The following is a 14,677-nucleotide window of genomic DNA, read 5'->3' as shown; positions in this document are numbered from 1 at the left end:
TTTGGGCTAATGGACTTCTATTTTTATTCAGAGGGTTCTCTGCAGAGTAGATAAATAGATACATTGTGCCCATCTTAGTAAGATGATGTAGTTATTGGCAGGAGCAGAGTTTGAAGCAGTTCGGTGTTGAGGTTAGAACATAGAACATAGAACAGTACAGCACAGAACAGGCCCTTCGGCCCTCAATGTTGTGCCGAGCCATGATCACCCTACTCAACACACGTATCCACCCTATACCCGTAACCCAACAACCCCCCTTAACCTTACTTTTTTATTAGGACACTAAGGGCAATTTAGCATGGCCAATCCACCTAACCCGCACATCTTTGGACTGTGGGAGGAAACCGGAGCACCCGGAGGAAACCCACGCACACAGGGGGAGGACGTGCAGACTCCACACAGACAGTGACCCAGCCGGGAATCGAACCTGGGACCCTGGAGCTGTGAAGCATTTATGCTAACCACCATGCTACCCTGCTGCCCCTTGTTCAAAATTAGTTTGTGGCTGGGAGGTGAGCTGAGAAGGTTTCTGATGAATCACAGCCAGAGATTCAACATTGTTCTGACAGGGTGTCAGGTCTCTTTCTTTCAAACAGTTTCAACGGATCACTCTTTCTCAAAGTGGAGTGTCCAAGACATCGCTGCACAGCAAGTATTGCTGAGTGCTAACTGTATGCAAAAGTGGATTAGGACTTGAGATATTTTTGTTGTTTGAGTGGGAATAAAGATAGCAGTTGAGGGTTATTGTGTCACCATATTGATCAGCATTGTTTAAGGGGTAATTGTCAGCTATTTTATATCAAGGTATTGTAATATTGTGTCAGTAATAAAGTTTGTTTTAATAAGCCGTTTCCCAAATTTATAAATATGATATTGGGGCTTCAGTCCAGTGTCCTCTCCACCATTGGGGTCTGATCCGGGATTGTGGTCGCTGACAAAGGGTCGCAGGATTGCAGGATGGTTGCAGCAGGGCAGAGAGGTCGCCACACAGCCCACCGTGTCCCTGCTAGCTCCCTGCAAGGGCAACTCAGCTGCTCCAGCCCCTCCCTGCGCCGGTCTGCGGAATGGCTGCCCCGCTATTTTCCCGCACCCCGGCCTCTGACTCCCAAGGCTGCCAGCACGCGGCCAGACAAAATCAGTCTCTGGCAGAGGACGGCTGGTGGAATAATCCAACAGCTCTCAGACTCCTTCGGTTCAAAGCAAACATGACTGTTACAGGAAGGGAAATTACTGCAGGGAAAATATTATCGCTGAAAGAAAGAGCTCTGATTTTCTGAACTACAGATGTTTCGGCAGATTATAGGGTCCCTTTGTGACTATTGGATGATAAACACATTCCTGCACCTGCAGCTACTTAGGTTAAGCGTCTGAAAGCTGTGTATTTTGCAGAATAGCAGTTCAGGCAAAAGCTTGGATTGCTTAACTCATTCACACCCAATTCCTTCAAATATGGGGCCCTGGAGCTGGCCTGTTCTATATTGAACATACAGTGCAGAAGGAGGCCATTCGGCCCATCGAGTCTGCACTGACCCGCTTAAGCCCTCACTTCCACCCTATCCCCATAACCCAATAACCCCTCCTCACCTTTTTGGACACTAAGGGGCAATTTAGCGCGGCCAATCCATCTAACCTGCACGTCTTTGGAGTGTGGGAGGAAACCGGAGCCCCCGGAGGAAACCCACGCAGACACGGGGAGAACGTGCAGACTCCGCACAGACAGTGACACAGCCGGGAATCGAACCTGGGACCCTGGAGCCATGAAGCCACGGTGCTAATCACTTGTGCTGCCCATTCCTCTTCTTGTAAGTTTCAGCGTGTCTCAGTTTCCTATCTCCTCAGGCAGTCCCTCAGCCTGGAGGCTGACTCGTCTCCACATTTGGAACGGGTTCCCGGGTGAGGGAGGAGGCAGGTGGCATGGCCACTAGTGTCTCTGTCAGAGGCGAGGTGGAGAGTCGCTGGGTGACCCCTTGGCTTCCCCTTGCTCTCGCCAATGAAACCCGAGGCGTTCAGCCCCTTCCCCGGATATTTTTCCTCCTTGCGCAGTCTGGCCCAGAGATTCCCGGTTGTCGGTTGCGCTTTGTCCAAGCAGGGTTCGAGGGTGCCCCCGAAACATTCCTGCGCCCCCCCTGCCCTCCTGGGCCTCTCTCAGCCTCTGCTGCGGGAGTGGCCACAGTCCACTCCCAGTCAACATGAAGATCCCAGCTCTGGATAGAGGGCCTTGCTGACTCCGCCGACCCACGTTCAGAACCCTCAGCCCCCACGCTTGGGGCCAGAGCCGGGTTCGCTTCCAGCCAAATCTCAGTTCCCCAGTTTAGCTTCAGGAATTGATCAGGTGAGTGCTCCCAATGTAGCATGTTGGGAAATGAGAGACAGTGATGGGTGGTCATGCTGTAACAGCAGGAGCGTGCTGGAGACTATGTAGATCAGAAGAATCATCTGTACTCAAGTGAGATGTACGTACCTCGTAGCTCATCATGTACATCATGTAAATAAAGTAGCTTTGAAATAGCCCAGCCTCTTCAGGCTAGAGTTACTTATGGATTTAAAAAAAAAGGCTATTGTCACAAGTAGGCTTCAAATGAAGTTACTGTGAAAAGCCCCTAGTTGCCACATTCCGGCGCCTGTTCGGGGAGGCCGGTACGGGAATTGAACCGTGCTGTTGGCCTGCCTTGGTCTGCTTTAAAAGCCAGCTATTTAGCCCAGTGTGCTAAACCAGCCCCAATAGCAGGTGCAGGATAGAGGGAAACCTTCCCCGCCAAGACCAAGATAAACTACAAAACATGCAACATCTCAGCAAGGGCTAGTGGAGCAGTTACCTGCCTCAAGAGCAGCCCCAGAAGCCACAGGAAGATGCATGGGCTCAAGTTGTCAGAAATGAAAATTCAGGTCTTGGGGCCACGAGGTGAAAAAGCCACATTCCTGTCACAGCAGTTTGACATTCAACATCATGAGTCACACAAAACATGGGTGCCGCGGTGGCACAGTGGTTAGCACTCCTGCCCCACGGAGCCAGCGACCCCGGTTCAATTCCAGCCACAGAGTGACCTCTGTGTGGGGTTTGTACATTCTCCCCATGTCCTCATGGGTTTGCTCCTGGTTTCCTCCCACAGTCCAAAGATGTGCAGGTCAGGCGGAGATAGGCGGGGGAGTGGGCCGAGGTAGGGTGCGCTTTCAGAGGGCTGGTTCAGACCCGATGGGCCGAATGGCCTCCTTCTGCACTCTACGGATCCTGTGGAGGACCAGGGTCGGTTTTTGCTCAGCTGGGTAGCACGTGGGTCAGTATGGTGCCCACGTCGTGGGTTGGTTTTCCTGAGGTAGGCCTGGGACCTGCCTCACCACTTCCAAGAAGGTGGCCGAGCACGAAGCATCAGCAGAGAACACACATCGATGAATGGGCAGAGTGGAATCATCCCCTGTTCTGCACAGAGTGAGTAGGTGCAGCATTGGGGTCATTAAAATCACTGCCCTAATGTGGGGCGGTGGGAGGCCAGGGTGTTGCGGGGGTGGGGGGGGGGGGGAGGGGGGGGGGGGGGTGGGCTGCTTAGCGGAATAAGACCAGAAGACGTAGGAGCAGAATTCGGCCACTCGGCCCATCGAGTCTGCTCCGCCATTCAATCATGGCTGATATTTTTCTCATCCCCATTCCCCTGCCTTCTCCCCATAACCCCTGATCCCCTTATTGACCAAGGGATCAGTCATAGTTTCCACCCCTACTCATGACCCAGTTGTTCTGAAGCTACGCTTAATATCGAAAATCATTTGATGTATTTATTGGGCTAAAACCACTTTGAAAAGATTTAAAAGCACAGATTTAAAAAGAAAATGACTCAACCAGCAGCTTCAAAGAAGGCCGAATATTTGCATAACTTCCCCCTACAAATTCCAAAACCATTAAAACAGAGTCAAGCTGTTGAGGAAAACACATCAGAGGCAATCACCTTCGAGGAATGTGAGTCACACCATCTCCTGACCCATTCACAAATCACCTGTCACTTGAACTGACTGCAGGACAATACAATCGTGTTGGGCAATGGACTCTGGAAGAAAAGGGAACTCTTTCAGCCATCATCGAAACATCTTCTGAACCATAGCCCTGGAATAGACTTGCTATGACCATGTTTGGGTAACTGGTCAGTTGGTGAGAGGTGATCAGGTGATGTGCCACCCAACTTTCTTCTGTTTCGGGTATCTACTTTACTTCAAGCCATCCATAGCAGAAGGAAAAGGAACACGCCAGAGGAACGGAACCCCCCTCACTCCCTCTCTCTCTCTCTCTCTCTCCATCCATCCTGTGTGCTTGAGTCCTACCCGCTGCTTAACCAGTTATCTGCTATGGCAGCGTCTCAGAGCTAATTAAGCAGCAACTGGCTGCAGGGGACCACATAGAAATTGTTTATCAAAACCTTTAAATTATCAACTCGCAGAACTTGGAAAGATCATTGAGCCCAGACTGAAATCATCCAATTCCTCAATCCATCACATACATAAGAACATAAGAACATAAGAACTAGGAGCAGGAGTAGGCCATCTGGCCCCTCGAGCCTGCTCCGCCATTCAATTAGATCATGGCTGATCTTTTGTGGACAACAGAAGTTTCTGGAATTTTGAGCGACTTAACCCGTCCTCCCACTTTGTAATTACTTGTGTGTGTGCGTGTGGATTTCTGAATGTATGTGTACGTGTGCGAGAGTCGGCGCATCTGTATTATTTTATTTCGATTGATGATTATCAACCTGTAAATCGTCTCAATGTACACCGAAGGTCACTCCTGGTCAGCCATGCGATGGTCAGAATTCCCCATCCATAGCTCCAGACCGCAACATGCGTGTGAAAGTGTCCATTCGATCGGCTGGGGGGGATGACCACCGTGGATCAGACTTGTGCCGATATCACGGGGGTGGGGGGTGATATCGGCACAAGTGTGGATTGGTGTGGACCCACACCCTGACTGGTGTGGATTCCCGACCTGCCTCCTCGCTCCCCCCACCCGGGGTGGAGGCTGTGGGTCACGCCTGCCTTCGGGCAGAGGAGAAGTAGTGGAGAAACACAAAGAGGTAACTTTGTGAGAGCTTTATTCGGCTGCAATGTTACACAGACCCACAACACCAACAAAACTCACCAATGAATAGTAACTAGCTTGATGCTAACATGTTAAGGGGGTGAGTTGTTGGGTTACGGGTATAGGGTGGATACGTGGGTTTGAGTAGGGTGATCATTGCTCGGCACAACATTGAGGGCCGAAGGGCCTGTTCTGTGCTGTACTGTTCTATGTTCTATGTAACCCTTGAAACACTACCATGGTGAGCTCATTTGTGTGGGGGGGGGGGGGGCGGGGGGCGGGGCGGGCAAGAGGTGGAGGCAAATGATTGGCAGGGTAAATTGGCAAAAACCATGTGCCCCATGGACACATTTGCTTGCTGTGACATTGAAAGCAGACAAGTTGGTTTGGCTTCATTTCTTTCCGGGAAGATCTCCGAATAACTCTTGGTCAGTATCATTTTGCACGGTGTTTTTGGGGGATTCTGCTGGCCTCGCCGTGGAAGCTTTCCCTGTTCTCTCAAGGCGGAGGGGAGGGGGGGGGGGGGGGGTGGTGGCAGCGGCCACTTGTGTTTCTGAATAGCTGTAAATATTTGTCATCGCTTACTGCGTTCCACCTCCCACAAACGATCTGGCTTCGCCAGGAAAAGGTCGGCATGGCGGTCACAGGCAGCGTGACGCAGGGATGTAAATTTCCGCAGCAAGTGGGTCATGCAGACTCGATGGGCCGAATGGCCTCCTTCTGCACTGTATGTTCTATGTCTAATATTACTTCGGTTGACAGACGTGCCAGTAATCCCCGCTGGCGGGAGGGTCGGGTAACCAGGGGACACAGACTTAAGACAAGGGACAGAGGAACTGGGAACCGGGAGGGTGACGAGGAGAGCTTCTTACCCAGAAGATCTGTGCGCTGTCTGAAAAGCTGGTGGAAGCAGATTCGATCGCAACTTTCAACAGAGATTTGAAGACAAAAATAAAAACGCAGGGCTTTGGGGAGGTAACAGGTAATTGGGCAAAGATCCGACTCAATGGCCTCCGTCTGTGCTGTGAGGTTCTATCTCTGTCACGTCTGCCTGGCGTTATCTTTCAGGGAAGTTATGACAAACGATTGAGAGAACCCACCCACAGAAATCCCATCTTTGGAAAACTAAACAAAGTAAGGTTTATATTCAGTTGAGGGTCCATACAAATCCCACGTCTCCCGATGAAGATATCTGTACTCTGACCGAGTCTGTCCATTCATCCATTGTTTGTGTGCTTTGTCTATTTTCCTCCCTGCAGTGATTTCATTAAGTTCCACTCCATTGGCATCGAGAACTGGGGACAATGCTCAGGGGCTCAGAATATCACGGTATCGCTTTAATGCATCTCTCGTATCACTGACCGAGGAGGCACTGTATAACGGTCTGCCCCCAGACTCCTGCAGGTCAGGCAGTTTAATAGCAAACTGCAAACTGTATCAGTAGACACTGTCTCCTGGGCAGCACGGTAGCATGGTGGTTAGCATAAATGCTTCACAGCTCCAGGGTCCCAGGTTCGATTCCCGGCTGGGTCACTGTCTGTGCGGAGTCTGCACGTCCTCCCCCTGTGTGTGCGTGGGTTTCCTCCGGGTGCTCCGGTTTCCTCCCACGGTCCAAAGATGTGCGGGTTAGGTGGATTGGCCATGCTAAATTGCCCGTAGTGTCCTAAAATGTAAGGTTAAGGGGGGGGTTGTTGGGTTACGGGTATAGGGTGGATACGTGGGTTTGAGTAGGGTGATCATTGCTTGGCACAACATCGAGGGCCGAAGGGCCTGTTCTGTGCTGTACTGTTCTATGTTCTATGTTCCGCAGATTTTATGTTCTCCAATTTCCTCCCTCCCTCCTCTTGGTTCACCATGGGAGCGCGGGGGGGGGGGGGGGGGGGGGGGGGGGGATACTGTTGCACCATCACTGGCAGACTGTAGCACCTCACCCTGAGCGATCGTGCACTACTCACTTTTAAAGGAGAGAGGATGCGGAGGAGATTTCCTGGGGTGTGACGGGCTTCGGCGATGTGGAGAGACGGGAGGAGCTGGGACAGTTCCCCTTCGAGCCGTGAAGGGGGCTTTGAGGGGGGGGAGGGGGTGATCGGAATCCTAAGTGCCTTTGACAAGAGCAGGCAGGTGAAAATTGGCCCTGGCGTCCGGAAGATTGCCAAAGGGGAGGCACCCGGTGAGGGAGACGGGAAGACGAGCCTGAGGCGACCTTGCTTTCATGGCAAGGTGAGGTCTGGAACGCACTGTAAAGGGCCCAAACGGGATGTGGAGGCAGATTCGTGATCGTCGAAAGAGGACTGGACCTAAACTTGGGAGAGAAAATTCCCCGGGCTATGGGGAAAGAGAAGGGGAGTGGGGTAAATTGAATAGCTCCACCAAAGAGATAGCACGAGCCGAATGGGGCAAATGGCCTCCCTCAGCTGGGCAACATTCCAGCATACCTCATGGATTATCCAATGAACATAGACATAGAACAGTACAGCACAGAACAGGCCCTTTGGCCCTTGATGTTGTGCCGAGCAATGATCACCCTACTCAAACCCACGTATCCACCCTATACCCGTAACCAAAACAACCCCCCCCCCTAACCTTACTTTTTAGGACACTACGGGCAATTTAGCATGGCCAATCCACCTAACCCGCACATCTTTGGACTGTGGGAGGAAACCGGAGCACCCGGAGGAAACCCACGCACACACGGGGAGGACGTGCAGACTCCACACAGACAGTGACCCAGCCGGGAATCGAACCTGGGACCCTGGAGCTGTGAAGCATTTATGCTAACCACCATGCTGCCCCTGCTGAATTATTGCACTATTCACACAATGGACCCACCATGGATACATAAAAGCAAATCGCCGGTGATGCTGGAAATCTAATATAAAAACAGGAAGTGCTGGAAATATTTCAGCTGGGCATCTGTGAAGAGAGAACCAAAGTTAACCCTCCCAGTCAAATATGACTCCCTTCTTTGGAACCTCTCCAAATGGTCCCACCCGAACCACCGTACAAACAGCTCTGAAAAAAAAAGTCATTTGGACTCGAAACTTTAACCCTATTTCTTTCTCCACAGATGTTGCCAGACCTGCTGAGTTTTTCCTGCATCTTCTGGAATTTCCAGTATTCACGGTATTTTGCTTTTATTTTTATTTTTTTAAAATTTAGATAACCCAATTCATTTCTTCCAATTAAGGGGCAATTTAGTGTGTTCAATCCACCTACCCTGCACATCTTTGGGTTGTGGGGGCCAAACCCACTCAACCATGGGGAGAATGTGCAAACTGCACACGGACAGTGACCCAGAGCCGGGATAGAACCTGGGACCTCGGCGCCGTGAGACTGCAGGGCTAACCCACTGCGCCACCCTGCTGCCCGCTTTTATTTATTTAAAATCAGCAATGCAAAGAGGGATGAACCTCAGACGTCCTTATCTTTATGGCACAGTGTTGCACCAAATCGTGCCTCAACGATTGTGTCGGTCCTATACTTTACTATTCCAACTTCGCCTGGCCGGCTTCCCATCGTTCGCCCTCCCATAAACTTGAGCACATTAAAAACCCGGCCGCCCTAACTTTCACCAAGCCCTGTTCATCCATTGCCTCTGTGCTCTGCAACCAATGTGGGCTCCCAGTCCAACAGCGGCCGGTTTTCAAACTTCCCATCCCCATTTCTGAATCCCCCCCCCACGTCTCTGTAACCTCCAGCCACCTGAAACCTGCGTTCCTCCAGTCCTGGCCTCTTGCACAACACCTTAATTGCTCGTGGCTCAATGTTAAATTCTGTGTGATAGTGGCCCTGGGGTATCTCATCATTGTAGCCATTGGAGGTTGTTGCATTTCTCCCAGGGTAGTTGCCAGCTGCAGCAAGCATATGATAATCTAACTGGAACTTGGGTGCACTTTGGTTTCCAGAGATTTAATTTTGGATATCCAAAAGCGGGTTGAAGATTGGGTCTGGGCAAATGATAGCGCCCTGCTAAATTCTATCAGGGATCCTGCATGATGGGAAAAAAAACACCACTACTCAATGGGACGGACATATTCCTCGGGCAGTGTGTGAGCACACACTGGCGGAGGCACAGCAGGGAAATTGGTCACAGCAACACTTGGAGCCAAGGGAATGAATGACAAGCCAGCCTCGGGAGAACTCACCGTTCACCTCAAAGGATCGGCGACGTTTGTGGGCAGCATCTTCAAAAGTGGTGAAAGAATTCTGTGGGCGGACCTGACATGCGGGCACAGAAACCAAAACAGCTCAAACTGCAACAGGTAAACATACAAGGCACCTCTGCAACACATCTCTGAGCTGGGGGCCAACCTACCCAGTTACAGGTAGCCACAGGGAAACATTCTTTGGAATGAGCACCATCTAGTGCGTTGGATGTGCAAGGTATGGGGTAACCTATCTGCACCCCACTGTTACAATATCTATTGGTACTTGGCTGATTCTGGAGAATTGAGAGGGGACAGCAAACTGCATCGGGAGAGTGGGGGGGGGGGGGGGGGGGGTGGAGAGGAGGAGGAGCTGGGGCTTCGCTTCCAAGTGTACAGAGGTAATCATTGTGTTCCTTCCTTCATGTGAGTCAGGATTTGTAACCAAGCACTCTGAGTCAAAGACTCAGAGTTCGGCTTGAAGCCAAAGGCATGAATAAAGACGAGGAAAAGGAAAGGGGTGCTTTGAGGAGACGGATGCTGGAAGTCATTCAAAGTCACAATTGTCACAACCCGGGGCTTTGAACAATCTGGAGATGTCAGCATTCATTTTATCAAGCAAACACCGCTTGTCATTTCCAAGCATTGTTGCCTCTTTCAAATGATTGCAGCAAAGGACACGGAGAATATTAGCTCCTTAATCATGCGCCAGATCTTCAGTAACGCATAAACAGCCGAGGTTAAATTAAAATCCTTGTTGTGACCTTTGAAGAGCGCCTTTTGTGTGGGAAGTACGTTTCAATGGAGTCACAAGAGATTTCAAGAGAATGGTGCTGGAAGGCAAAGAATCGCACCTGACAATTTTTGAACTATACAAATCAACTTGATTGTGGGGGAGGGGGAGGGGGTGGTTTCAGGGGCAAGCGACATGTTTTCAATTTGTTTTGAAGGCCATGCAAAGTTATAATTCCTTAACCTCGCACAGTCTCCATGATCGCACGAACGATATTGAAGTAACTGCTGGAATGAAATGTCACTTTTAGATTTAACAATGCCAGCTTCGAAATCGGGCAATGGGCCTGGGGGGCTCTGGGGTTGCTGGCCCAGTGCTGGGGGGAGGAAACAGGGGGACGAGGGAAGGAACAGCCTCGGTTGGGGGGGTGGGGGGGTCGCTGCTGGCCTGTTTCAGGGGTGGATGCCCCAGGGTCCGCCGTGCCAACCCCTGGATTGGCTGTGCCTATAATGGGGGCAGCTCTGGCTTCTGCCCATCTGTCCCACCGTGACACCCACCCCACTGACCGTGGCTGTCCTCCGGGACACGCTCCATGAGCTGGTGGCCGCTGCCACTCCCTCCGAGGTGGCACTGTCTGCCCTGTGGTCGACCTGCCGAGTCGCTCGCAGGGGAACAGCAACTCTACCCCGTCCAGCCGCTGGACAGGGTCGGTACCCCCGTATCTTCGAGCCGGTCTCCTTGGTAGCTTGGCTGCATGCTGTATGGAATACCTCTGCGCGGTGTGTTGAAATGCTGCTTAAAGGGGTAGGCGAGCGCAGTCCCAGTGAATGAGCCGGGAGAACAGACATTTGCAATGTGAAGCCCGTGGGGCTTGCCGTTAAGTCGCTCCTGTGGTCTTACCAATACCCTGAATAGCTGAAGCATAAACTCCCCAACTTTGGTAATAATTCCCCTCTCAATCAATCACGACATTCTATCAGCTTTATCTACTCACTGTACCTTCTGCGATTCATGGACTCGGACACCCAGATCTCTCCGCGTCTCAGAGCTCTGCAATCTCTCACCATTGCGATAAGAGGCTTTTTTTTCTATTCCTCCTGCCAAAATGGACAATTTCACTCACTCCCCACATTACACTCCATTCGCCAGATCTTTGCCCACTCAGTTCACCCATCGCAATCCTTTTGCAACCTCCTCGAGTCCTCTTCACAATTTCCTTTCCTGCCTATCTTTGTACCACAGTAACTTCATTGCAGTAACGTGGGTCTACTTGTGACACAAATAAAGAGTATTATTATCATCAGCAAATTTAGCAATCACGAGCGGGATTCCCTACCCCCCCCCCCCCCCCCCGCCGGGTGGGAGAATCCCCGGGGGGGGGGGGGGGGGGGGGGGTGGCGGCGTGAATCCTGCCCGACACCGGCAGCCGAATTCTCCGGTGCCGGTTTTCGGGCAGGGGCAGGGATCACGCCGCGCCAGGCGGGGGCCGTTGGCAGCGGCCCCCCCCCCCCAGCAATTCTCCGGGCCCCGATGGGCCGAGCGGCCACCCGTTTTCGGCCAGTCCCGCCGGCAATGGATTAGACATGGTCCATCCCGGTGGGACCTGGCTGGAGGGCGGCTAGCGGGGTTCTTGGGGGGGCGCGGGGGGGATCCGGTCCCGGCAGAGAGGGGGGGTCCCATGGTGGCCTGTCCCGTGATCGGGGCCCACCGATCTGCGGGCGGGCCTGTGCAGTGGGGGCACTCTGTAAGGCTCCGCCATGGCCGATGCGGGGAAGAAACCCCATGCGCATGTGCAGAAAACACGCCGGCGGTTCTGCGCATGCGCCACCTCGCGCTGACCGGTGGCGGCCCGGTTGGCGCGGCACCAACCCCTCCAGCGCCGGCCTAGCCCCCGGGAGGATTCCGCACCTTCCGGGCGACCCGATGCCGGAGTGGTTCATGCTGCTCTTGCCGCCGGTACGGGCCGCCCCGCCAATTGCGGGAGAATCCCGTCCCACACCTTTGGTCCTTTCATCCGAGTCATTTATATAAATGCGCAGGGCGGGGCTCACCTCCGTGTCAGCCATCGCAGAGGCCTACACGGCCGACACCTAGTAAAAGAGTTCCCCCACGGCACAGGCCGGCCCACCGATCGCGGGCCAGGCATCCCCCAGGGCCAGATCGCCCCGTGCCCCCCCCAGGACCCTGGAGCCCGCCCGCGCCGCCAGGTCCCGCCGGTAAGGGACCTGGCCTGATCCACACCGGTGGGACCGGCAAAAAACCAGCGGGACTTCGGCCCATCGCAGGCTGGAGACTTAGGGCAGCCCCGGGGCCCATTGAGTCACACCGGTCCCCGCCATTCTCCGGGGCGGGCGGGGGTGGGATACACACCGACCCTCAGCGATTCTCCGACCCAGCGGGGGGGGGGGGGGGGGGGGGTCAGAGAATCCCGCCCAATATGTGTTAGCTGTGGAACAAACTCTTCCTTTACACCATCATTCAACAAAGCGTGTCCGCCTGACCTTTGGGCCCGGACAGAATCAGGGATGGAATTCTCCCTCACACTTGGGTGGATATTCATGGAGTTGGTGGGGTTTGGTCGGGGGGAGGAGGGGGGTGGGGGGACACACGAGAAAATGAAGCCACATGAAGGGGGTGAAAGAGGTGGTTGGTACTCAATTCCGGGATTCCCGATTTTCATTCCCGAGGTTTCTGATTTTCCCGAGTGCCTTTGAAGGGCACGGAATGCTTCCAGCTGTGAGCCCGCAACCCTGTGCCTCTTGACCTGGCCGGTTCCTCTGTGGGGCTAGGCATGTCGTCGTCTGCCACGATTTTCAGGGAGTCGGGCCAACTTTTCAAAGAGTCACGTGGGGACTTTTTGAGAGGTCAGTTCACAGTGTCCGTCTCATGATCCTTGTGCCAAGTTGTGCACCCCACCCAGCCCCTGGGGCCCTTCACCCCCCCCCCCCCCCCAATCTGGTACTTCATGCTCATCTAGCAACTCTGCACGTCATAGAACTAATGACCCCAATAGTGATATTGTCTGTGCGCAAAAACCTTTCAAAAAACAGTAATTAGTTGATTACTTTCCACTTCCTTTAAAAAAAAACCTCCAGACCCTTTGAAGTTTCAATCGCTGACAGTGCAAGCACTTCAAACCTCTCCATCTTGTGTGAATAAACATTGTGCAATTGACAGAAGTGATCAGAGACCTGGAACTGTCCTTCAAGCAATTCCTTCCCCTGGGGCTCTGGTGTTTCAGCACTCCAATGGATATCCGGACTGTTCACCGGGAATGCACAATGAGGATTGGCTGCAATTCCTGAAATCCGTTGAGATCATTGAAACAGCTGAGCCACAGGGAAAACATTGCTTCATTGGCAGCTCTGGCCAATTAGAGTCACCCTTCTCAGATCAGATACAATTGAGGGCCGGGGGTGGGGGGGGGGGGGGGAATGGGTAAAGAACATTGGTCCTGTTGTGGTTTATCTCAAATCTGCATTCCAGATGCGCCACACATTCATAGGTTAAATACCTCCTTCACCTGCAATACACATTTACTTTCCTTTGGCAGGTATATTATTTATTCAGTTTAGATTTAACAGTTTTCCCTTTCATATTACTTACACGTTCTGTCAGTGCATCAGGAAGTCATGCTGGCTGCCTTGCTTTTGTACTTAAACCTTTTGCTGTCTTGTTCTGTTATTGTCAAAGGATTTTAACTTCCAGGCAACAATATTGCATGAAGCACTTAAAGGAAATATCTACAGCTATGATAGATGTAAAACAATTTCCTGCCAACATCATGTGCTCAAGTTTTAAAGTACAAGGGCTTATCAAAATGAAAGTTTGGCATCGCTTTTCTGGGTCAAGGTTAGTTTCAAATACTCATTGGATAACAAAAGCAGCCCCCGCTCCCCCCCCCCCCCCCCCCCCCCCCCCACACACACGCACTCACATACCAGAACGCCCAAGCTCTTGAAGCATTGCCGAGAGCTCCTCTGGTCTCTTCTCTCCTCTCTCTTCACCCTTTTGCAACACTCAATCCGCTTTTATGGTACTTCTGGGATCAGGATGTGCTTCAGGAGGACAATTCTCTCCAAGGTGGCCCCTTCCCTACCCCATGCCTGGAAAAATAAAGACGGACATAATGAATAGAAAGGGCAAACTTTCAAACAACAGCAATTTGCACTGATACAACCCACTTAACATGGTCAAACATCCCAAGGCGTTTTAAAAAATAACTTGACTCCAAGCCACATGGGGAAAATTTGCTTCAGATGATCACAAGTCTGGCCGAAGAGATGGGTTTTATGGAGCATTGAGAAACAAAAGAAGAGATGTGTTACCGTGATGGCACTCAACATTCTCTTCTCGTGGAGCAAAAATTGTTGTTCCCCCATGACAGGTTGGTAACTTCTTGTGTGTTATCTGATGAGTGCAAGGCAAAAAGCTTCAACAGCATGTCTCTTCTCTTTTCAGCAGTGCGGGTGGGTGGGTGGTTGGGCTGGAAAGTCACGGCCGAATTCAGAATTTTAAAAATTGCGTTGGCTCGCCTCTAAGTCTTCACTTTTCTTAAGCGTGAAGTACCAACCCGTCCGCTCTTTCCCGACAGCTGTAATGTCTTAGTTGTGGACCAAGCCCTCAACCCCACAATAAAAATTCACGCCTTCCCCCCCCACCACTGGCGCACAGTGTGTACCATCTGCAAGCTGCAGGGCAGCAGCTTACCCAGGCTCCTCAAGGAGCACCATCCAAACC

At 52.1% G+C, this 14,677-nt stretch overlaps 1 protein-coding gene across 1 annotated transcript in view; it reads right to left on the bottom strand.

Annotated features, from left to right (window-relative positions):
* LOC119957300 (receptor expression-enhancing protein 1-like) overlaps positions 1 to 14,677 on the bottom strand; it is a 433,776-nt gene that overhangs the window by 235,130 nt on the left and 183,969 nt on the right. The window contains exon 3 of the mRNA XM_038785148.1: positions 13,879 to 14,043. The gene's annotated coding sequence lies outside the window, so the exon portion shown is untranslated. The remainder of the gene's footprint in view (positions 1 to 13,878; positions 14,044 to 14,677) is intronic.

Source organism: Scyliorhinus canicula, chromosome 26 (assembly GCF_902713615.1).
Source record: "Scyliorhinus canicula chromosome 26, sScyCan1.1, whole genome shotgun sequence".
Taxonomy (NCBI): domain Eukaryota; kingdom Metazoa; phylum Chordata; class Chondrichthyes; order Carcharhiniformes; family Scyliorhinidae; genus Scyliorhinus; species Scyliorhinus canicula.
The sequence above is the reverse complement of the archived record's forward strand: the minus strand, read 5'-3'. Positions and strand labels throughout refer to the sequence as shown.